We start from the raw sequence: 21,993 nt of genomic DNA, 5'->3' as shown, positions 1-21,993 counted from the left end.
TACTGTGCCGTCAACAGGTTATCATCTGGGGATATGCTGCATGTTGGCAGCCATTCTCAGTTCCATAAGGAAGAACGCATAACAGTACTGACTTTTGTTCCATTGCTCTGATACCACTGAGTGCAGCACCTACTGTCCGATCGCTTTTCCCGATCGATTTTTCGATCGAAAATCAGATCGGATATGCATTAAATTATCTATCGAACCAACTATCTGCCAAAAAATCTCATGGTGTATTCCCATCATGAGACCCTGGAGGAAGCCTTCAAATAATTTTTGTATCTCAAGGAAACCGACCTTACTGGGGCAAGTGGGGAAAATGCCAGGGAACCCCTGAAAAGTCCTGAAGGAAGCTTGGGCTTCCAGGGAACCCTGGTTGAGAAAACCTGCTTTGGCCTGGCGTACAATAAAAGACATCCTCTCAAACCCCTAACTGCCCACGTAGTTAATGTATCAGCTTTTATGCAAAAGTAATGTCACCTGTCTAAAAAAATCACAATTGTCCACTTACGTACAATGTACAATGTAGCCCGTAGCACTGGAATAGATGCTATTGCACGTATACCTAAAATGCCATTCACCTACAATTGAGAGGAAACATTTGCCTACTATTGGGTAATAGGGGCAGATCTCACCTCAGTAATCTAAATGAGATCTTTGCCCTGTTTACTTTGTAGAAAGTCCTATCTGTTGCCACTGTTGCTGTCAAAAGGTCCTCCACAGCCAGGAGTTATGAGCTGTGGCACATTGTCAGAATCCAGTGGAAAAGTGCATGTAAAGGTCTTAAGCCATTTTAAGCACTTTTTTTTTTCTAAACTGTATTCCTTTGTAGCGGTGAAAGAAAGTGTGGTGCTGGGTACGCCTCATTCATGTTGTTGTGCAAGCTGATGGAGGAAAAGAGAAGTATTTGAGCTTTCTTGTTGATGAAGGGACGTAGGAGATCCACAAGAGGCCTGTGAGGCAAGATAGAAGTTGCAGACTGGCAGTGGTGGGATTTGAACCCACGCCTCCAAAGAGACTGGAGCCTAAATCCAGCGCCTTAGACCGCTCGGCCACACTACCTTGCCGATATCGATCTTTTGTGTGCTTTTAAAATGAGGTTTGTATGAGTGGAATGTTGAGTGGTTCATTATTGTGCCATCAACAAGTAATCAACTGGGGACATGCTGCATGTATGCACCTATTCTCATTACCGCGGAAAGAGAAAACACTTGACAGTACTGGCTTTGGTTCTATGCCTCTGATGACAGCACCTAGGAAAGTGCAGGTAAAGCACTCTATGCCACAGCAGAATCAATGGATTAGTCTTCTCAAATGCTACATTTGAGAAGACTAATCCATTAATTTCTGACCAAGATAAGCTCCTCAAGTGGCCCTGATGTATAAGCTTGGACAAGTATTTGAGCAAGTGTTAAAACCAGAGGAGCTGAGGCCTTATCTTTCCTACATAGTACATCCTTGTCAAGCAAGCGAGAAGTTAAAGGCTGGCAGTGGTGGGATTTGAACCCACGCCTCCGAGGAGACTGGAGCCTTAATCCAGCGCCTTAGACCGCTCGGCCACACTACCCTGCGGATGTCTACTCTTGCGTGCTTTAAGACACGTTTTTCAAGAGTCAAAGGTTAAGCGGTTAATTACTGTGCCGTCAACAGGTTATCATCTGGGGATATGCTGCATGTTGGCAGCCATTCTCAGTTCCATAAGGAAGAACGCATAACAGTACTGACTTTTGTTCCATTGCTCTGATACCACTGAGTGCAGCACCTACTGTCCGATCGCTTTTCCCGATCGATTTTTCGATCGAAAATCAGATCGGATATGCATTAAATTATCTATCGAACCAACTATCTGCCAAAAAATCTCATGGTGTATTCCCATCATGAGACCCTGGAGGAAGCCTTAAAATAATTTTTGCATCTCAAGGAAACCGACCTTACTGGGGCAAGTGGGGAAAATGCCAGGGAACCCCTGAAAAGTCCTGAAGGAAGCTTGGGCTTCCAGGGAACCCTGGTTGAGAAAACCTGCTTTGGCCTGGCGTACAATAAAAGACATCCTCTCAAACCCCTAACTGCCCACGTAGTTAATGTATCAGCTTTTATGCAAAAGTAATGTCACCTGTCTAAAAAAATCACAATTGTCCACTTACGTACAATGTACAATGTAGCCCGTAGCACTGGAATAGATGCTATTGCACGTATACCTAAAATGCCATTCACCTACAATTGAGAGGAAACATTTGCCTACTATTGGGTAATAGGGGCAGATCTCACCTCAGTAATCTAAATGAGATCTTTGCCCTGTTTACTTTGTAGAAAGTCCTATCTGTTGCCACTGTTGCTGTCAAAAGGTCCTCCACAGCCAGGAGTTATGAGCTGTGGCACATTGTCAGAATCCAGTGGAAAAGTGCATGTAAAGGTCTTAAGCCATTTTAAGCACTTTTTTTTTCTAAACTGTATTCCTTTGTAGCGGTGAAAGAAAGTGTGGTGCTGGGTACGCCTCATTCATGTTGTTGTGCAAGCTGATGGAGGAAAAGAGAAGTATTTGAGCTTTCTTGTTGATGAAGGGACGTAGGAGATCCACAAGAGGCCTGTGAGGCAAGATAGAAGTTGCAGACTGGCAGTGGTGGGATTTGAACCCACGCCTCCAAAGAGACTGGAGCCTAAATCCAGCGCCTTAGACCGCTCGGCCACACTACCTTGCCGATATCGATCTTTTGTGTGCTTTTAAAATGAGGTTTGTATGAGTGGAATGTTGAGTGGTTCATTATTGTGCCATCAACAAGTAATCAACTGGGGACATGCTGCATGTATGCACCTATTCTCATTACCGCGGAAAGAGAAAACACTTGACAGTACTGGCTTTGGTTCTATGCCTCTGATGACAGCACCTAGGAAAGTGCAGGTAAAGCACTCTATGCCACAGCAGAATCAATGGATTAGTCTTCTCAAATGCTACATTTGAGAAGACTAATCCATTAATTTCTGACCAAGATAAGCTCCTCAAGTGGCCCTGATGTATAAGCTTGGACAAGTATTTGAGCAAGTGTTAAAACCAGAGGAGCTGAGGCCTTATCTTTCCTACATAGTACATCCTTGTCAAGCAAGCGAGAAGTTAAAGGCTGGCAGTGGTGGGATTTGAACCCACGCCTCCGAGGAGACTGGAGCCTTAATCCAGCGCCTTAGACCGCTCGGCCACACTACCCTGCGGATGTCTACTCTTGCGTGCTTTAAGACACGTTTTTCAAGAGTCAAAGGTTAAGCGGTTAATTACTGTGCCGTCAACAGGTTATCATCTGGGGATATGCTGCATGTTGGCAGCCATTCTCAGTTCCATAAGGAAGAACGCATAACAGTACTGACTTTTGTTCCATTGCTCTGATACCACTGAGTGCAGCACCTACTGTCCGATCGCTTTTCCCGATCGATTTTTCGATCGAAAATCAGATCGGATATGCATTAAATTATCTATCGAACCAACTATCTGCCAAAAAATCTCATGGTGTATTCCCATCATGAGACCCTGGAGGAAGCCTTCAAATAATTTTTGCATCTCAAGGAAACCGACCTTACTGGGGCAAGTGGGGAAAATGCCAGGGAACCCCTGAAAAGTCCTGAAGGAAGCTTGGGCTTCCAGGGAACCCTGGTTGAGAAAACCTGCTTTGGCCTGGCGTACAATAAAAGACATCCTCTCAAACCCCTAACTGCCCACGTAGTTAATGTATCAGCTTTTATGCAAAAGTAATGTCACCTGTCTAAAAAAATCACAATTGTCCACTTACGTACAATGTACAATGTAGCCCGTAGCACTGGAATAGATGCTATTGCACGTATACCTAAAATGCCATTCACCTACAATTGAGAGGAAACATTTGCCTACTATTGGGTAATAGGGGCAGATCTCACCTCAGTAATCTAAATGAGATCTTTGCCCTGTTTACTTTGTAGAAAGTCCTATCTGTTGCCACTGTTGCTGTCAAAAGGTCCTCCACAGCCAGGAGTTATGAGCTGTGGCACATTGTCAGAATCCAGTGGAAAAGTGCATGTAAAGGTCTTAAGCCATTTTAAGCACTTTTTTTTTCTAAACTGTATTCCTTTGTAGCGGTGAAAGAAAGTGTGGTGCTGGGTACGCCTCATTCATGTTGTTGTGCAAGCTGATGGAGGAAAAGAGAAGTATTTGAGCTTTCTTGTTGATGAAGGGACGTAGGAGATCCAGAAGAGGCCTGTGAGGCAAGATAGAAGTTGCAGACTGGCAGTGGTGGGATTTGAACCCACGCCTCCAAAGAGACTGGAGCCTAAATCCAGCGCCTTAGACCGCTCGGCCACACTACCTTGCCGATATCGATCTTTTGTGTGCTTTTAAAATGAGGTTTGTATGAGTGGAATGTTGAGTGGTTCATTATTGTGCCATCAACAAGTAATCAACTGGGGACATGCTGCATGTATGCACCTATTCTCATTACCGCGGAAAGAGAAAACACTTGACAGTACTGGCTTTGGTTCTATGCCTCTGATGACAGCACCTAGGAAAGTGCAGGTAAAGCACTCTATGCCACAGCAGAATCAATGGATTAGTCTTCTCAAATGCTACATTTGAGAAGACTAATCCATTAATTTCTGACCAAGATAAGCTCCTCAAGTGGCCCTGATGTATAAGCTTGGACAAGTATTTGAGCAAGTGTTAAAACCAGAGGAGCTGAGGCCTTATCTTTCCTACATAGTACATCCTTGTCAAGCAAGCGAGAAGTTAAAGGCTGGCAGTGGTGGGATTTGAACCCACGCCTCCAAGGAGACTGGAGCCTTAATCCAGCGCCTTAGACCGCTCGGCCACACTACCCTGCGTATGTCTACTCTTGCGTGCTTTAAGACACGTTTTTCAAGAGTCAAAGGTTAAGCGGTTAATTACTGTGCCGTCAACAGGTTATCATCTGGGGATATGCTGCATGTTGGCAGCCATTCTCAGTTCCATAAGGAAGAACGCATAACAGTACTGACTTTTGTTCCATTGCTCTGATACCACTGAGTGCAGCACCTACTGTCCGATCGCTTTTCCCGATCGATTTTTCGATCGAAAATCAGATCGGATATGCATTAAATTATCTATCGAACCAACTATCTGCCAAAAAATCTCATGGTGTATTCCCATCATGAGACCCTGGAGGAAGCCTTAAAATAATTTTTGCATCTCAAGGAAACCGACCTTACTGGGGCAAGTGGGGAAAATGCCAGGGAACCCCTGAAAAGTCCTGAAGGAAGCTTGGGCTTCCAGGGAACCCTGGTTGAGAAAACCTGCTTTGGCCTGGCGTACAATAAAAGACATCCTCTCAAACCCCTAACTGCCCACGTAGTTAATGTATCAGCTTTTATGCAAAAGTAATGTCACCTGTCTAAAAAAATCACAATTGTCCACTTACGTACAATGTACAATGTAGCCCGTAGCACTGGAATAGATGCTATTGCACGTATACCTAAAATGCCATTCACCTACAATTGAGAGGAAACATTTGCCTACTATTGGGTAATAGGGGCAGATCTCACCTCAGTAATCTAAATGAGATCTTTGCCCTGTTTACTTTGTAGAAAGTCCTATCTGTTGCCACTGTTGCTGTCAAAAGGTCCTCCACAGCCAGGAGTTATGAGCTGTGGCACATTGTCAGAATCCAGTGGAAAAGTGCATGTAAAGGTCTTAAGCCATTTTAAGCACTTTTTTTTTCTAAACTGTATTCCTTTGTAGCGGTGAAAGAAAGTGTGGTGCTGGGTACGCCTCATTCATGTTGTTGTGCAAGCTGATGGAGGAAAAGAGAAGTATTTGAGCTTTCTTGTTGATGAAGGGACGTAGGAGATCCACAAGAGGCCTGTGAGGCAAGATAGAAGTTGCAGACTGGCAGTGGTGGGATTTGAACCCACGCCTCCAAAGAGACTGGAGCCTAAATCCAGCGCCTTAGACCGCTCGGCCACACTACCTTGCCGATATCGATCTTTTGTGTGCTTTTAAAATGAGGTTTGTATGAGTGGAATGTTGAGTGGTTCATTATTGTGCCATCAACAAGTAATCAACTGGGGACATGCTGCATGTATGCACCTATTCTCATTACCGCGGAAAGAGAAAACACTTGACAGTACTGGCTTTGGTTCTATGCCTCTGATGACAGCACCTAGGAAAGTGCAGGTAAAGCACTCTATGCCACAGCAGAATCAATGGATTAGTCTTCTCAAATGCTACATTTGAGAAGACTAATCCATTAATTTCTGACCAAGATAAGCTCCTCAAGTGGCCCTGATGTATAAGCTTGGACAAGTATTTGAGCAAGTGTTAAAACCAGAGGAGCTGAGGCCTTATCTTTCCTACATAGTACATCCTTGTCAAGCAAGCGAGAAGTTAAAGGCTGGCAGTGGTGGGATTTGAACCCACGCCTCCGAGGAGACTGGAGCCTTAATCCAGCGCCTTAAACTGCTCGGCCACACTACCCTGCGGATGTCTACTCTTGCGTGCTTTAAGACACGTTTTTCAAGAGTCAAAGGTTAAGCGGTTAATTACTGTGCCGTCAACAGGTTATCATCTGGGGATATGCTGCATGTTGGCAGCCATTCTCAGTTCCATAAGGAAGAACGCATAACAGTACTGACTTTTGTTCCATTGCTCTGATACCACTGAGTGCAGCACCTACTGTCCGATCGCTTTTCCCGATCGATTTTTCGATCGAAAATCAGATCGGATATGCATTAAATTATCTATCGAACCAACTATCTGCCAAAAAATCTCATGGTGTATTCCCATCATGAGACCCTGGAGGAAGCCTTCAAATAATTTTTGCATCTCAAGGAAACCGACCTTACTGGGGCAAGTGGGGAAAATGCCAGGGAACCCCTGAAAAGTCCTGAAGGAAGCTTAGGCTTCCAGGGAACCCTGGTTGAGAAAACCTGCTTTGGCCTGGCGTACAATAAAAGACATCCTCTCAAACCCCTAACTGCCCACGTAGTTAATGTATCAGCTTTTATGCAAAAGTAATGTCACCTGTCTAAAAAAATCACAATTGTCCACTTACGTACAATGTACAATGTAGCCCGTAGCACTGGAATAGATGCTATTGCACGTATACCTAAAATGCCATTCACCTACAATTGAGAGGAAACATTTGCCTACTATTGGGTAATAGGGGCAGATCTCACCTCAGTAATCTAAATGAGATCTTTGCCCTGTTTACTTTGTAGAAAGTCCTATCTGTTGCCACTGTTGCTGTCAAAAGGTCCTCCACAGCCAGGAGTTATGAGCTGTGGCACATTGTCAGAATCCAGTGGAAAAGTGCATGTAAAGGTCTTAAGCCATTTTAAGCACTTTTTTTTTCTAAACTGTATTCCTTTGTAGCGGTGAAAGAAAGTGTGGTGCTGGGTACGCCTCATTCATGTTGTTGTGCAAGCTGATGGAGGAAAAGAGAAGTATTTGAGCTTTCTTGTTGATGAAGGGACGTAGGAGATCCACAAGAGGCCTGTGAGGCAAGATAGAAGTTGCAGACTGGCAGTGGTGGGATTTGAACCCACGCCTCCAAAGAGACTGGAGCCTAAATCCAGCGCCTTAGACCGCTCGGCCACACTACCTTGCCGATATCGATCTTTTGTGTGCTTTTAAAATGAGGTTTGTATGAGTGGAATGTTGAGTGGTTCATTATTGTGCCATCAACAAGTAATCAACTGGGGACATGCTGCATGTATGCACCTATTCTCATTACCGCGGAAAGAGAAAACACTTGACAGTACTGGCTTTGGTTCTATGCCTCTGATGACAGCACCTAGGAAAGTGCAGGTAAAGCACTCTATGCCACAGCAGAATCAATGGATTAGTCTTCTCAAATGCTACATTTGAGAAGACTAATCCATTAATTTCTGACCAAGATAAGCTCCTCAAGTGGCCCTGATGTATAAGCTTGGACAAGTATTTGAGCAAGTGTTAAAACCAGAGGAGCTGAGGCCTTATCTTTCCTACATAGTACATCCTTGTCAAGCAAGCGAGAAGTTAAAGGCTGGCAGTGGTGGGATTTGAACCCACGCCTCCGAGGAGACTGGAGCCTTAATCCAGTGCCTTAGACCGCTCGGCCACACTAGCCTGCGGATGTCTACTCTTGCGTGCTTTAAGACACGTTTTTCAAGAGTCAAAGGTTAAGCGGTTAATTACTGTGCCGTCAACAGGTTATCATCTGGGGATATGCTGCATGTTGGCAGCCATTCTCAGTTCCATAAGGAAGAACGCATAACAGTACTGACTTTTGTTCCATTGCTCTGATACCACTGAGTGCAGCACCTACTGTCCGATCGCTTTTCCCGATCGATTTTTCGATCGAAAATCAGATCGGATATGCATTAAATTATCTATCGAACCAACTATCTGCCAAAAAATCTCATGGTGTATTCCCATCATGAGACCCTGGAGGAAGCCTTAAAATAATTTTTGCATCTCAAGGAAACCGACCTTACTGGGGCAAGTGGGGAAAATGCCAGGGAACCCCTGAAAAGTCCTGAAGGAAGCTTGGGCTTCCAGGGAACCCTGGTTGAGAAAACCTGCTTTGGCCTGGCGTACAATAAAAGACATCCTCTCAAACCCCTAACTGCCCACGTAGTTAATGTATCAGCTTTTATGCAAAAGTAATGTCACCTGTCTAAAAAAATCACAATTGTCCACTTACGTACAATGTACAATGTAGCCCGTAGCACTGGAATAGATGCTATTGCACGTATACCTAAAATGCCATTCACCTACAATTGAGAGGAAACATTTGCCTACTATTGGGTAATAGGGGCAGATCTCACCTCAGTAATCTAAATGAGATCTTTGCCCTGTTTACTTTGTAGAAAGTCCTATCTGTTGCCACTGTTGCTGTCAAAAGGTCCTCCACAGCCAGGAGTTATGAGCTGTGGCACATTGTCAGAATCCAGTGGAAAAGTGCATGTAAAGGTCTTAAGCCATTTTAAGCACTTTTTTTTTCTAAACTGTATTCCTTTGTAGCGGTGAAAGAAAGTGTGGTGCTGGGTACGCCTCATTCATGTTGTTGTGCAAGCTGATGGAGGAAAAGAGAAGTATTTGAGCTTTCTTGTTGATGAAGGGACGTAGGAGATCCACAAGAGGCCTGTGAGGCAAGATAGAAGTTGCAGACTGGCAGTGGTGGGATTTGAACCCACGCCTCCAAAGAGACTGGAGCCTAAATCCAGCGCCTTAGACCGCTCGGCCACACTACCTTGCCGATATCGATCTTTTGTGTGCTTTTAAAATGAGGTTTGTATGAGTGGAATGTTGAGTGGTTCATTATTGTGCCATCAACAAGTAATCAACTGGGGACATGCTGCATGTATGCACCTATTCTCATTACCGCGGAAAGAGAAAACACTTGACAGTACTGGCTTTGGTTCTATGCCTCTGATGACAGCACCTAGGAAAGTGCAGGTAAAGCACTCTATGCCACAGCAGAATCAATGGATTAGTCTTCTCAAATGCTACATTTGAGAAGACTAATCCATTAATTTCTGACCAAGATAAGCTCCTCAAGTGGCCCTGATGTATAAGCTTGGACAAGTATTTGAGCAAGTGTTAAAACCAGAGGAGCTGAGGCCTTATCTTTCCTACATAGTACATCCTTGTCAAGCAAGCGAGAAGTTAAAGGCTGGCAGTGGTGGGATTTGAACCCACGCCTCCGAGGAGACTGGAGCCTTAATCCAGCGCCTTAGACCGCTCGGCCACACTACCCTGCGGATGTCTACTCTTGCGTGCTTTAAGACACGTTTTTCAAGAGTCAAAGGTTAAGCGGTTAATTACTGTGCCGTCAACAGGTTATCATCTGGGGATATGCTGCATGTTGGCAGCCATTCTCAGTTCCATAAGGAAGAACGCATAACAGTACTGACTTTTGTTCCATTGCTCTGATACCACTGAGTGCAGCACCTACTGTCCGATCGCTTTTCCCGATCGATTTTTCGATCGAAAATCAGATCGGATATGCATTAAATTATCTATCGAACCAACTATCTGCCAAAAAATCTCATGGTGTATTCCCATCATGAGACCCTGGAGGAAGCCTTAAAATAATTTTTGCATCTCAAGGAAACCGACCTTACTGGGGCAAGTGGGGAAAATGCCAGGGAACCCCTGAAAAGTCCTGAAGGAAGCTTGGGCTTCCAGGGAACCCTGGTTGAGAAAACCTGCTTTGGCCTGGCGTACAATAAAAGACATCCTCTCAAACCCCTAACTGCCCACGTAGTTAATGTATCAGCTTTTATGCAAAAGTAATGTCACCTGTCTAAAAAAATCACAATTGTCCACTTACGTACAATGTACAATGTAGCCCGTAGCACTGGAATAGATGCTATTGCACGTATACCTAAAATGCCATTCACCTACAATTGAGAGGAAACATTTGCCTACTATTGGGTAATAGGGGCAGATCTCACCTCAGTAATCTAAATGAGATCTTTGCCCTGTTTACTTTGTAGAAAGTCCTATCTGTTGCCACTGTTGCTGTCAAAAGGTCCTCCACAGCCAGGAGTTATGAGCTGTGGCACATTGTCAGAATCCAGTGGAAAAGTGCATGTAAAGGTCTTAAGCCATTTTAAGCACTTTTTTTTTCTAAACTGTATTCCTTTGTAGCGGTGAAAGAAAGTGTGGTGCTGGGTACGCCTCATTCATGTTGTTGTGCAAGCTGATGGAGGAAAAGAGAAGTATTTGAGCTTTCTTGTTGATGAAGGGACGTAGGAGATCCACAAGAGGCCTGTGAGGCAAGATAGAAGTTGCAGACTGGCAGTGGTGGGATTTGAACCCACGCCTCCAAAGAGACTGGAGCCTAAATCCAGCGCCTTAGACCGCTCGGCCACACTACCTTGCCGATATCGATCTTTTGTGTGCTTTTAAAATGAGGTTTGTATGAGTGGAATGTTGAGTGGTTCATTATTGTGCCATCAACAAGTAATCAACTGGGGACATGCTGCATGTATGCACCTATTCTCATTACCGCGGAAAGAGAAAACACTTGACAGTACTGGCTTTGGTTCTATGCCTCTGATGACAGCACCTAGGAAAGTGCAGGTAAAGCACTCTATGCCACAGCAGAATCAATGGATTAGTCTTCTCAAATGCTACATTTGAGAAGACTAATCCATTAATTTCTGACCAAGATAAGCTCCTCAAGTGGCCCTGATGTATAAGCTTGGACAAGTATTTGAGCAAGTGTTAAAACCAGAGGAGCTGAGGCCTTATCTTTCCTACATAGTACATCCTTGTCAAGCAAGCGAGAAGTTAAAGGCTGGCAGTGGTGGGATTTGAACCCACGCCTCCGAGGAGACTGGAGCCTTAATCCAGTGCCTTAGACCGCTCGGCCACACTAGCCTGCGGATGTCTACTCTTGCGTGCTTTAAGACACGTTTTTCAAGAGTCAAAGGTTAAGCGGTTAATTACTGTGCCGTCAACAGGTTATCATCTGGGGATATGCTGCATGTTGGCAGCCATTCTCAGTTCCATAAGGAAGAACGCATAACAGTACTGACTTTTGTTCCATTGCTCTGATACCACTGAGTGCAGCACCTACTGTCCGATCGCTTTTCCCGATCGATTTTTCGATCGAAAATCAGATCGGATATGCATTAAATTATCTATCGAACCAACTATCTGCCAAAAAATCTCATGGTGTATTCCCATCATGAGACCCTGGAGGAAGCCTTCAAATAATTTTTGCATCTCAAGGAAACCGACCTTACTGGGGCAAGTGGGGAAAATGCCAGGGAACCCCTGAAAAGTCCTGAAGGAAGCTTAGGCTTCCAGGGAACCCTGGTTGAGAAAACCTGCTTTGGCCTGGCGTACAATAAAAGACATCCTCTCAAACCCCTAACTGCCCACGTAGTTAATGTATCAGCTTTTATGCAAAAGTAATGTCACCTGTCTAAAAAAATCACAATTGTCCACTTACGTACAATGTACAATGTAGCCCGTAGCACTGGAATAGATGCTATTGCACGTATACCTAAAATGCCATTCACCTACAATTGAGAGGAAACATTTGCCTACTATTGGGTAATAGGGGCAGATCTCACCTCAGTAATCTAAATGAGATCTTTGCCCTGTTTACTTTGTAGAAAGTCCTATCTGTTGCCACTGTTGCTGTCAAAAGGTCCTCCACAGCCAGGAGTTATGAGCTGTGGCACATTGTCAGAATCCAGTGGAAAAGTGCATGTAAAGGTCTTAAGCCATTTTAAGCACTTTTTTTTTCTAAACTGTATTCCTTTGTAGCGGTGAAAGAAAGTGTGGTGCTGGGTACGCCTCATTCATGTTGTTGTGCAAGCTGATGGAGGAAAAGAGAAGTATTTGAGCTTTCTTGTTGATGAAGGGACGTAGGAGATCCACAAGAGGCCTGTGAGGCAAGATAGAAGTTGCAGACTGGCAGTGGTGGGATTTGAACCCACGCCTCCAAAGAGACTGGAGCCTAAATCCAGCGCCTTAGACCGCTCGGCCACACTACCTTGCCGATATCGATCTTTTGTGTGCTTTTAAAATGAGGTTTGTATGAGTGGAATGTTGAGTGGTTCATTATTGTGCCATCAACAAGTAATCAACTGGGGACATGCTGCATGTATGCACCTATTCTCATTACCGCGGAAAGAGAAAACACTTGACAGTACTGGCTTTGGTTCTATGCCTCTGATGACAGCACCTAGGAAAGTGCAGGTAAAGCACTCTATGCCACAGCAGAATCAATGGATTAGTCTTCTCAAATGCTACATTTGAGAAGACTAATCCATTAATTTCTGACCAAGATAAGCTCCTCAAGTGGCCCTGATGTATAAGCTTGGACAAGTATTTGAGCAAGTGTTAAAACCAGAGGAGCTGAGGCCTTATCTTTCCTACATAGTACATCCTTGTCAAGCAAGCGAGAAGTTAAAGGCTGGCAGTGGTGGGATTTGAACCCACGCCTCCGAGGAGACTGGAGCCTTAATCCAGTGCCTTAGACCGCTCGGCCACACTAGCCTGCGGATGTCTACTCTTGCGTGCTTTAAGACACGTTTTTCAAGAGTCAAAGGTTAAGCGGTTAATTACTGTGCCGTCAACAGGTTATCATCTGGGGATATGCTGCATGTTGGCAGCCATTCTCAGTTCCATAAGGAAGAACGCATAACAGTACTGACTTTTGTTCCATTGCTCTGATACCACTGAGTGCAGCACCTACTGTCCGATCGCTTTTCCCGATCGATTTTTCGATCGAAAATCAGATCGGATATGCATTAAATTATCTATCGAACCAACTATCTGCCAAAAAATCTCATGGTGTATTCCCATCATGAGACCCTGGAGGAAGCCTTAAAATAATTTTTGCATCTCAAGGAAACCGACCTTACTGGGGCAAGTGGGGAAAATGCCAGGGAACCCCTGAAAAGTCCTGAAGGAAGCTTGGGCTTCCAGGGAACCCTGGTTGAGAAAACCTGCTTTGGCCTGGCGTACAATAAAAGACATCCTCTCAAACCCCTAACTGCCCACGTAGTTAATGTATCAGCTTTTATGCAAAAGTAATGTCACCTGTCTAAAAAAATCACAATTGTCCACTTACGTACAATGTACAATGTAGCCCGTAGCACTGGAATAGATGCTATTGCACGTATACCTAAAATGCCATTCACCTACAATTGAGAGGAAACATTTGCCTACTATTGGGTAATAGGGGCAGATCTCACCTCAGTAATCTAAATGAGATCTTTGCCCTGTTTACTTTGTAGAAAGTCCTATCTGTTGCCACTGTTGCTGTCAAAAGGTCCTCCACAGCCAGGAGTTATGAGCTGTGGCACATTGTCAGAATCCAGTGGAAAAGTGCATGTAAAGGTCTTAAGCCATTTTAAGCACTTTTTTTTTCTAAACTGTATTCCTTTGTAGCGGTGAAAGAAAGTGTGGTGCTGGGTACGCCTCATTCATGTTGTTGTGCAAGCTGATGGAGGAAAAGAGAAGTATTTGAGCTTTCTTGTTGATGAAGGGACGTAGGAGATCCACAAGAGGCCTGTGAGGCAAGATAGAAGTTGCAGACTGGCAGTGGTGGGATTTGAACCCACGCCTCCAAAGAGACTGGAGCCTAAATCCAGCGCCTTAGACCGCTCGGCCACACTACCTTGCCGATATCGATCTTTTGTGTGCTTTTAAAATGAGGTTTGTATGAGTGGAATGTTGAGTGGTTCATTATTGTGCCATCAACAAGTAATCAACTGGGGACATGCTGCATGTATGCACCTATTCTCATTACCGCGGAAAGAGAAAACACTTGACAGTACTGGCTTTGGTTCTATGCCTCTGATGACAGCACCTAGGAAAGTGCAGGTAAAGCACTCTATGCCACAGCAGAATCAATGGATTAGTCTTCTCAAATGCTACATTTGAGAAGACTAATCCATTAATTTCTGACCAAGATAAGCTCCTCAAGTGGCCCTGATGTATAAGCTTGGACAAGTATTTGAGCAAGTGTTAAAACCAGAGGAGCTGAGGCCTTATCTTTCCTACATAGTACATCCTTGTCAAGCAAGCGAGAAGTTAAAGGCTGGCAGTGGTGGGATTTGAACCCACGCCTCCGAGGAGACTGGAGCCTTAATCCAGCGCCTTAGACCGCTCGGCCACACTACCCTGCGGATGTCTACTCTTGCGTGCTTTAAGACACGTTTTTCAAGAGTCAAAGGTTAAGCGGTTAATTACTGTGCCGTCAACAGGTTATCATCTGGGGATATGCTGCATGTTGGCAGCCATTCTCAGTTCCATAAGGAAGAACGCATAACAGTACTGACTTTTGTTCCATTGCTCTGATACCACTGAGTGCAGCACCTACTGTCCGATCGCTTTTCCCGATCGATTTTTCGATCGAAAATCAGATCGGATATGCATTAAATTATCTATCGAACCAACTATCTGCCAAAAAATCTCATGGTGTATTCCCATCATGAGACCCTGGAGGAAGCCTTAAAATAATTTTTGCATCTCAAGGAAACCGACCTTACTGGGGCAAGTGGGGAAAATGCCAGGGAACCCCTGAAAAGTCCTGAAGGAAGCTTGGGCTTCCAGGGAACCCTGGTTGAGAAAACCTGCTTTGGCCTGGCGTACAATAAAAGACATCCTCTCAAACCCCTAACTGCCCACGTAGTTAATGTATCAGCTTTTATGCAAAAGTAATGTCACCTGTCTAAAAAAATCACAATTGTCCACTTACGTACAATGTACAATGTAGCCCGTAGCACTGGAATAGATGCTATTGCACGTATACCTAAAATGCCATTCACCTACAATTGAGAGGAAACATTTGCCTACTATTGGGTAATAGGGGCAGATCTCACCTCAGTAATCTAAATGAGATCTTTGCCCTGTTTACTTTGTAGAAAGTCCTATCTGTTGCCACTGTTGCTGTCAAAAGGTCCTCCACAGCCAGGAGTTATGAGCTGTGGCACATTGTCAGAATCCAGTGGAAAAGTGCATGTAAAGGTCTTAAGCCATTTTAAGCACTTTTTTTTCTAAACTGTATTCCTTTGTAGCGGTGAAAGAAAGTGTGGTGCTGGGTACGCCTCATTCATGTTGTTGTGCAAGCTGATGGAGGAAAAGAGAAGTATTTGAGCTTTCTTGTTGATGAAGGGACGTAGGAGATCCACAAGAGGCCTGTGAGGCAAGATAGAAGTTGCAGACTGGCAGTGGTGGGATTTGAACCCACGCCTCCAAAGAGACTGGAGCCTAAATCCAGCGCCTTAGACCGCTCGGCCACACTACCTTGCCGATATCGATCTTTTGTGTGCTTTTAAAATGAGGTTTGTATGAGTGGAATGTTGAGTGGTTCATTATTGTGCCATCAACAAGTAATCAACTGGGGACATGCTGCATGTATGCACCTATTCTCATTACCGCGGAAAGAGAAAACACTTGACAGTACTGGCTTTGGTTCTATGCCTCTGATGACAGCACCTAGGAAAGTGCAGGTAAAGCACTCTATGCCACAGCAGAATCAATGGATTAGTCTTCTCAAATGCTACATTTGAGAAGACTAATCCATTAATTTCTGACCAAGATAAGCTCCTCAAGTGGCCCTGATGTATAAGCTTGGACAAGTATTTGAGCAAGTGTTAAAACCAGAGGAGCTGAGGCCTTATCTTTCCTACATAGTACATCCTTGTCAAGCAAGCGAGAAGTTAAAGGCTGGCAGTGGTGGGATTTGAACCCACGCCTCCGAGGAGACTGGAGCCTTAATCCAGTGCCTTAGACCGCTCGGCCACACTAGCCTGCGGATGTCTACTCTTGCGTGCTTTAAGACACGTTTTTCAAGAGTCAAAGGTTAAGCGGTTAATTACTGTGCCGTCAACAGGTTATCATCTGGGGATATGCTGCATGTTGGCAGCCATTCTCAGTTCCATAAGGAAGAACGCATAACAGTACTGACTTTTGTTCCATTGCTCTGATACCACTGAGTGCAGCACCTACTGTCCGATCGCTTTTCCCGATCGATTTTTCGATCGAAAATCAGATCGGATATGCATTAAATTATCTATCGAACCAACTATCTGCCAAAAAATCTCATGGTGTATTCCCATCATGAGACCCTGGAGGAAGCCTTCAAATAATTTTTGCATCTCAAGGAAACCGACCTTACTGGGGCAAGTGGGGAAAATGCCAGGGAACCCCTGAAAAGTCCTGAAGGAAGCTTGGGCTTCCAGGGAACCCTGGTTGAGAAAACCTGCTTTGGCCTGGCGTACAATAAAAGACATCCTCTCAAACCCCTAACTGCCCACGTAGTTAATGTATCAGCTTTTATGCAAAAGTAATGTCACCTGTCTAAAAAAATCACAATTGTCCACTTACGTACAATGTACAATGTAGCCCGTAGCACTGGAATAGATGCTATTGCACGTATACCTAAAATGCCATTCACCTACAATTGAGAGGAAACATTTGCCTACTATTGGGTAATAGGGGCAGATCTCACCTCAGTAATCTAAATGAGATCTTTGCCCTGTTTACTTTGTAGAAAGTCCTATCTGTTGCCACTGTTGCTGTCAAAAGGTCCTCCACAGCCAGGAGTTATGAGCTGTGGCACATTGTCAGAATCCAGTGGAAAAGTGCATGTAAAGGTCTTAAGCCATTTTAAGCACTTTTTTTTTCTAAACTGTATTTCTTTGTAGCGGTGAAAGAAAGTGTGGTGCTGGGTACGCCTCATTCATGTTGTTGTGCAAGCTGATGGAGGAAAAGAGAAGTATTTGAGCTTTCTTGTTGATGAAGGGACGTAGGAGATCCACAAGAGGCCTGTGAGGCAAGATAGAAGTTGCAGACTGGCAGTGGTGGGATTTGAACCCACGCCTCCAAAGAGACTGGAGCCTAAATCCAGCGCCTTAGACCGCTCGGCCACACTACCTTGCCGATATCGATCTTTTGTGTGCTTTTAAAATGAGGTTTGTATGAGTGGAATGTTGAGTGGTTCATTATTGTGCCATCAACAAGTAATCAACTGGGGACATGCTGCATGTATGCACCTATTCTCATTACCGCGGAAAGAGAAAACACTTGACAGTACTGGCTTTGGTTCTATGCCTCTGATGACAGCACCTAGGAAAGTGCAGGTAAAGCACTCTATGCCACAGCAGAATCAATGGATTAGTCTTCTCAAATGCTACATTTGAGAAGACTAATCCATTAATTTCTGACCAAGATAAGCTCCTCAAGTGGCCCTGATGTATAAGCTTGGACAAGTATTTGAGCAAGTGTTAAAACCAGAGGAGCTGAGGCCTTATCTTTCCTACATAGTACATCCTTGTCAAGCAAGCGAGAAGTTAAAGGCTGGCAGTGGTGGGATTTGAACCCACGCCTCCGAGGAGACTGGAGCCTTAATCCAGCGCCTTAGACCGCTCGGCCACACTACCCTGCGGATGTCTACTCTTGCGTGCTTTAAGACACGTTTTTCAAGAGTCAAAGGTTAAGCGGTTAATTACTGTGCCGTCAACAGGTTATCATCTGGGGATATGCTGCATGTTGGCAGCCATTCTCAGTTCCATAAGGAAGAACGCATAACAGTACTGACTTTTGTTCCATTGCTCTGATACCACTGAGTGCAGCACCTACTGTCCGATCGCTTTTCCCGATCGATTTTTCGATCGAAAATCAGATCGGATATGCATTAAATTATCTATCGAACCAACTATCTGCCAAAAAATCTCATGGTGTATTCCCATCATGAGACCCTGGAGGAAGCCTTAAAATAATTTTTGCATCTCAAGGAAACCGACCTTACTGGGGCAAGTGGGGAAAATGCCAGGGAACCCCTGAAAAGTCCTGAAGGAAGCTTGGGCTTCCAGGGAACCCTGGTTGAGAAAACCTGCTTTGGCCTGGCGTACAATAAAAGACATCCTCTCAAACCCCTAACTGCCCACGTAGTTAATGTATCAGCTTTTATGCAAAAGTAATGTCACCTGTCTAAAAAAATCACAATTGTCCACTTACGTACAATGTACAATGTAGCCCGTAGCACTGGAATAGATGCTATTGCACGTATACCTAAAATGCCATTCACCTACAATTGAGAGGAAACATTTGCCTACTATTGGGTAATAGGGGCAGATCTCACCTCAGTAATCTAAATGAGATCTTTGCCCTGTTTACTTTGTAGAAAGTCCTATCTGTTGCCACTGTTGCTGTCAAAAGGTCCTCCACAGCCAGGAGTTATGAGCTGTGGCACATTGTCAGAATCCAGTGGAAAAGTGCATGTAAAGGTCTTAAGCCATTTTAAGCACTTTTTTTTTCTAAACTGTATTCCTTTGTAGCGGTGAAAGAAAGTGTGGTGCTGGGTACGCCTCATTCATGTTGTTGTGCAAGCTGATGGAGGAAAAGAGAAGTATTTGAGCTTTCTTGTTGATGAAGGGACGTAGGAGATCCACAAGAGGCCTGTGAGGCAAGATAGAAGTTGCAGACTGGCAGTGGTGGGATTTGAACCCACGCCTCCAAAGAGACTGGAGCCTAAATCCAGCGCCTTAGACCGCTCGGCCACACTACCTTGCCGATATCGATCTTTTGTGTGCTTTTAAAATGAGGTTTGTATGAGTGGAATGTTGAGTGGTTCATTATTGTGCCATCAACAAGTAATCAACTGGGGACATGCTGCATGTATGCACCTATTCTCATTACCGCGGAAAGAGAAAACACTTGACAGTACTGGCTTTGGTTCTATGCCTCTGATGACAGCACCGAGGAAAGTGCAGGTAAAGCACTCTATGCCACAGCAGAATCAATGGATTAGTCTTCTCAAATGCTACATTTGAGAAGACTAATCCATTAATTTCTGACCAAGATAAGCTCCTCAAGTGGCCCTGATGTATAAGCTTGGACAAGTATTTGAGCAAGTGTTAAAACCAGAGGAGCTGAGGCCTTATCTTTCCTACATAGTACATCCTTGTCAAGCAAGCGAGAAGTTAAAGGCTGGCAGTGGTGGGATTTGAACCCACGCCTCCGAGGAGACTGGAGCCTTAATCCAGCGCCTTAGACCGCTCGGCCACACTAGCCTGCGGATGTCTACTCTTGCGTGCTTTAAGACACGTTTTTCAAGAGTCAAAGGTTAAGCGGTTAATTACTGTGCCGTCAACAGGTTATCATCTGGGGATATGCTGCATGTTGGCAGCCATTCTCAGTTCCATAAGGAAGAACGCATAACAGTACTGACTTTTGTTCCATTGCTCTGATACCACTGAGTGCAGCACCTACTGTCCGATCGCTTTTCCCGATCGATTTTCCGATCGAAAATCAGATCGGATATGCATTAAATTATCTATCGAACCAACTATCTGCCAAAAAATCTCATGGTGTATTCCCATCATGAGACCCTGGAGGAAGCCTTCAAATAATTTTTGCATCTCAAGTAAACCGACCTTACTGGGGCAAGTGGGGAAAATGCCAGGGAACCCCTGAAAAGTCCTGAAGGAAGCTTGGGCTTCCAGGGAACCCTGGTTGAGAAAACCTGCTTTGGCCTGGCGTACAATAAAAGACATCCTCTCAAACCCCTAACTGCCCACGTAGTTAATGTATCAGCTTTTATGCAAAAGTAATGTCACCTGTCTAAAAAAATCACAATTGTCCACTTACGTACAATGTACAATGTAGCCCGTAGCACTGGAATAGATGCTATTGCACGTATACCTAAAATGCCATTCACCTACAATTGAGAGGAAACATTTGCCTACTATTGGGTAATAGGGGCAGATCTCACCTCAGTAATCTAAATGAGATCTTTGCCCTGTTTACTTTGTAGAAAGTCCTATCTGTTGCCACTGTTGCTGTCAAAAGGTCCTCCACAGCCAGGAGTTATGAGCTGTGGCACATTGTCAGAATCCAGTGGAAAAGTGCATGTAAAGGTCTTAAGCCATTTTAAGCACTTTTGTTTTCTAAACTGTATTCCTTTGTAGCGGTGAAAGAAAGTGTGGTGCTGGGTACGCCTCATTCATGTTGTTGTGCAAGCTGATGGAGGAAAAGAGAAGTATTTAAGCTTTCTTGTTGATGAAGGGACGTAGGAGATCCACAAGAGGCCTGTGAGGCAAGATAGAAGTTGCAGACTGGCAGTGGTGGGATTTGAACCCACGCCTCCAAAGAGACTGGAGCCTAAATCCAGCGCCTTAGACCGCTCGGCCACACTACCTTGCCGATATCGATCTTTTGTGTGCTTTTAAAATGAGGTTTGTATGAGTGGAATGTTGAGTGGTTCATTATTGTGCCATCAACAAGTAATCAACTGGGGACATGCTGCATGTATGCACCTATTCTCATTACCGCGGAAAGAGAAAACACTTGACAGTACTGGCTTTGGTTCTATGCCTCTGATGACAGCACCTAGGAAAGTGCAGGTAAAGCACTCTATGCCACAGCAGAATCAATGGATTAGTCTTCTCAAATGCTACATTTGAGAAGACTAATCCATTAATTTCTGACCAAGATAAGCTCCTCAAGTGGCCCTGATGTATAAGCTTGGACAAGTATTTGAGCAAGTGTTAAAACCAGAGGAGCTGAGGCCTTATCTTTCCTACATAGTACATCCTTGTCAAGCAAGCGAGAAGTTAAAGGCTGGCAGTGGTGGGATTTGAACCCACGCCTCCGAGGAGACTGGAGCCTTAATCCAGCGCCTTAGACCGCTCGGCCACACTACCCTGCGGATGTCTAATCTTGCGTGCTTTAAGACACGTTTTTCAAGAGTCAAAGGTTAAGCGGTTAATTACTGTGCCGTCAACAGGTTATCATCTGGGGATATGCTGCATGTTGGCAGCCATTCTCAGTTCCATAAGGAAGAACGCATAACAGTACTGACTTTTGTTCCATTGCTCTGATACCACTGAGTGCAGCACCTACTGTCCGATCGCTTTTCCCGATCGATTTTTCGATCGAAAATCAGATCGGATATGCATTAAATTATCTATCGAACCAACTATCTGCCAAAAAATCTCATGGTGTATTCCCATCATGAGACCCTGGAGGAAGCCTTAAAATAATTTTTGCATCTCAAGGAAACCGACCTTACTGGGGCAAGTGGGGAAAATGCCAGGGAACCCCTGAAAAGTCCTGAAGGAAGCTTGGGCTTCCAGGGAACCCTGGTTGAGAAAACCTGCTTTGGCCTGGCGTACAATAAAAGACATCCTCTCAAACCCCTAACTGCCCACGTAGTTAATGTATCAGCTTTTATGCAAAAGTAATGTCACCTGTCTAAAAAAATCACAATTGTCCACTTACATACAATGTACAATGTAGCCCGTAGCACTGGAATAGATGCTATTGCACGTATACCTAAAATGCCATTCACCTACAATTGAGAGGAAACATTTGCCTACTATTGGGTAATAGGGGCAGATCTCACCTCAGTAATCTAAATGAGATCTTTGCCCTGTTTACTTTGTAGAAAGTCCTATCTGTTGCCACTGTTGCTGTCAAAAGGTCCTCCACAGCCAGGAGTTATGAGCTGTGGCACATTGTCAGAATCCAGTGGAAAAGTGCATGTA

The 21,993-nt window shown here is 44.5% G+C and overlaps 26 non-coding genes across 26 annotated transcripts; all 26 read right to left on the bottom strand.

Moving 5' to 3' along the window:
• Positions 1 to 980: 980 nt before the first annotated feature.
• TRNAL-UAG (transfer RNA leucine (anticodon UAG)) lies at positions 981 to 1,062 on the bottom strand. The gene has a single exon. It is a non-coding gene; the product is annotated as a tRNA-Leu (tRNA).
• A 423-nt stretch (positions 1,063 to 1,485) lies between these two features.
• TRNAL-AAG (transfer RNA leucine (anticodon AAG)) lies at positions 1,486 to 1,567 on the bottom strand. Its single transcript has one exon. It is a non-coding gene; the product is annotated as a tRNA-Leu (tRNA).
• A 1,045-nt stretch (positions 1,568 to 2,612) lies between these two features.
• TRNAL-UAG (transfer RNA leucine (anticodon UAG)) lies at positions 2,613 to 2,694 on the bottom strand. The gene has a single exon. It is a non-coding gene; the product is annotated as a tRNA-Leu (tRNA).
• Positions 2,695 to 3,117: 423 nt separating this feature from the next.
• Positions 3,118 to 3,199, bottom strand: TRNAL-AAG (transfer RNA leucine (anticodon AAG)). Its single transcript has one exon. It is a non-coding gene; the product is annotated as a tRNA-Leu (tRNA).
• Positions 3,200 to 4,244: 1,045 nt separating this feature from the next.
• On the bottom strand, positions 4,245 to 4,326 carry TRNAL-UAG (transfer RNA leucine (anticodon UAG)). Its single transcript has one exon. It is a non-coding gene; the product is annotated as a tRNA-Leu (tRNA).
• Positions 4,327 to 4,749: 423 nt separating this feature from the next.
• TRNAL-AAG (transfer RNA leucine (anticodon AAG)) lies at positions 4,750 to 4,831 on the bottom strand. The gene has a single exon. It is a non-coding gene; the product is annotated as a tRNA-Leu (tRNA).
• Positions 4,832 to 5,876: 1,045 nt separating this feature from the next.
• On the bottom strand, positions 5,877 to 5,958 carry TRNAL-UAG (transfer RNA leucine (anticodon UAG)). The gene has a single exon. It is a non-coding gene; the product is annotated as a tRNA-Leu (tRNA).
• A 423-nt stretch (positions 5,959 to 6,381) lies between these two features.
• On the bottom strand, positions 6,382 to 6,463 carry TRNAL-AAG (transfer RNA leucine (anticodon AAG)). Its single transcript has one exon. It is a non-coding gene; the product is annotated as a tRNA-Leu (tRNA).
• Positions 6,464 to 7,508: 1,045 nt separating this feature from the next.
• TRNAL-UAG (transfer RNA leucine (anticodon UAG)) lies at positions 7,509 to 7,590 on the bottom strand. The gene has a single exon. It is a non-coding gene; the product is annotated as a tRNA-Leu (tRNA).
• A 423-nt stretch (positions 7,591 to 8,013) lies between these two features.
• Positions 8,014 to 8,096, bottom strand: TRNAL-AAG (transfer RNA leucine (anticodon AAG)). Its single transcript has one exon. It is a non-coding gene; the product is annotated as a tRNA-Leu (tRNA).
• Positions 8,097 to 9,140: 1,044 nt separating this feature from the next.
• On the bottom strand, positions 9,141 to 9,222 carry TRNAL-UAG (transfer RNA leucine (anticodon UAG)). Its single transcript has one exon. It is a non-coding gene; the product is annotated as a tRNA-Leu (tRNA).
• A 423-nt stretch (positions 9,223 to 9,645) lies between these two features.
• TRNAL-AAG (transfer RNA leucine (anticodon AAG)) lies at positions 9,646 to 9,727 on the bottom strand. The gene has a single exon. It is a non-coding gene; the product is annotated as a tRNA-Leu (tRNA).
• Positions 9,728 to 10,772: 1,045 nt separating this feature from the next.
• On the bottom strand, positions 10,773 to 10,854 carry TRNAL-UAG (transfer RNA leucine (anticodon UAG)). The gene has a single exon. It is a non-coding gene; the product is annotated as a tRNA-Leu (tRNA).
• Positions 10,855 to 11,277: 423 nt separating this feature from the next.
• On the bottom strand, positions 11,278 to 11,360 carry TRNAL-AAG (transfer RNA leucine (anticodon AAG)). Its single transcript has one exon. It is a non-coding gene; the product is annotated as a tRNA-Leu (tRNA).
• Positions 11,361 to 12,404: 1,044 nt separating this feature from the next.
• Positions 12,405 to 12,486, bottom strand: TRNAL-UAG (transfer RNA leucine (anticodon UAG)). The gene has a single exon. It is a non-coding gene; the product is annotated as a tRNA-Leu (tRNA).
• Positions 12,487 to 12,909: 423 nt separating this feature from the next.
• On the bottom strand, positions 12,910 to 12,992 carry TRNAL-AAG (transfer RNA leucine (anticodon AAG)). The gene has a single exon. It is a non-coding gene; the product is annotated as a tRNA-Leu (tRNA).
• A 1,044-nt stretch (positions 12,993 to 14,036) lies between these two features.
• Positions 14,037 to 14,118, bottom strand: TRNAL-UAG (transfer RNA leucine (anticodon UAG)). The gene has a single exon. It is a non-coding gene; the product is annotated as a tRNA-Leu (tRNA).
• Positions 14,119 to 14,541: 423 nt separating this feature from the next.
• On the bottom strand, positions 14,542 to 14,623 carry TRNAL-AAG (transfer RNA leucine (anticodon AAG)). The gene has a single exon. It is a non-coding gene; the product is annotated as a tRNA-Leu (tRNA).
• A 1,044-nt stretch (positions 14,624 to 15,667) lies between these two features.
• On the bottom strand, positions 15,668 to 15,749 carry TRNAL-UAG (transfer RNA leucine (anticodon UAG)). Its single transcript has one exon. It is a non-coding gene; the product is annotated as a tRNA-Leu (tRNA).
• Positions 15,750 to 16,172: 423 nt separating this feature from the next.
• TRNAL-AAG (transfer RNA leucine (anticodon AAG)) lies at positions 16,173 to 16,255 on the bottom strand. Its single transcript has one exon. It is a non-coding gene; the product is annotated as a tRNA-Leu (tRNA).
• Positions 16,256 to 17,299: 1,044 nt separating this feature from the next.
• Positions 17,300 to 17,381, bottom strand: TRNAL-UAG (transfer RNA leucine (anticodon UAG)). Its single transcript has one exon. It is a non-coding gene; the product is annotated as a tRNA-Leu (tRNA).
• A 423-nt stretch (positions 17,382 to 17,804) lies between these two features.
• On the bottom strand, positions 17,805 to 17,886 carry TRNAL-AAG (transfer RNA leucine (anticodon AAG)). The gene has a single exon. It is a non-coding gene; the product is annotated as a tRNA-Leu (tRNA).
• Positions 17,887 to 18,931: 1,045 nt separating this feature from the next.
• On the bottom strand, positions 18,932 to 19,013 carry TRNAL-UAG (transfer RNA leucine (anticodon UAG)). The gene has a single exon. It is a non-coding gene; the product is annotated as a tRNA-Leu (tRNA).
• Positions 19,014 to 19,436: 423 nt separating this feature from the next.
• TRNAL-AAG (transfer RNA leucine (anticodon AAG)) lies at positions 19,437 to 19,519 on the bottom strand. Its single transcript has one exon. It is a non-coding gene; the product is annotated as a tRNA-Leu (tRNA).
• Positions 19,520 to 20,563: 1,044 nt separating this feature from the next.
• Positions 20,564 to 20,645, bottom strand: TRNAL-UAG (transfer RNA leucine (anticodon UAG)). The gene has a single exon. It is a non-coding gene; the product is annotated as a tRNA-Leu (tRNA).
• Positions 20,646 to 21,068: 423 nt separating this feature from the next.
• On the bottom strand, positions 21,069 to 21,150 carry TRNAL-AAG (transfer RNA leucine (anticodon AAG)). The gene has a single exon. It is a non-coding gene; the product is annotated as a tRNA-Leu (tRNA).
• Positions 21,151 to 21,993: the final 843 nt, after the last annotated feature.

Source organism: Hyperolius riggenbachi, chromosome 12 (genome assembly GCF_040937935.1).
Source record: "Hyperolius riggenbachi isolate aHypRig1 chromosome 12, aHypRig1.pri, whole genome shotgun sequence".
NCBI classification, from domain to species: Eukaryota; Metazoa; Chordata; class Amphibia; order Anura; family Hyperoliidae; genus Hyperolius; species Hyperolius riggenbachi.
Note: the sequence above shows the minus strand (reverse complement) of the source record. Positions and strands in the feature narration are given on the sequence as shown.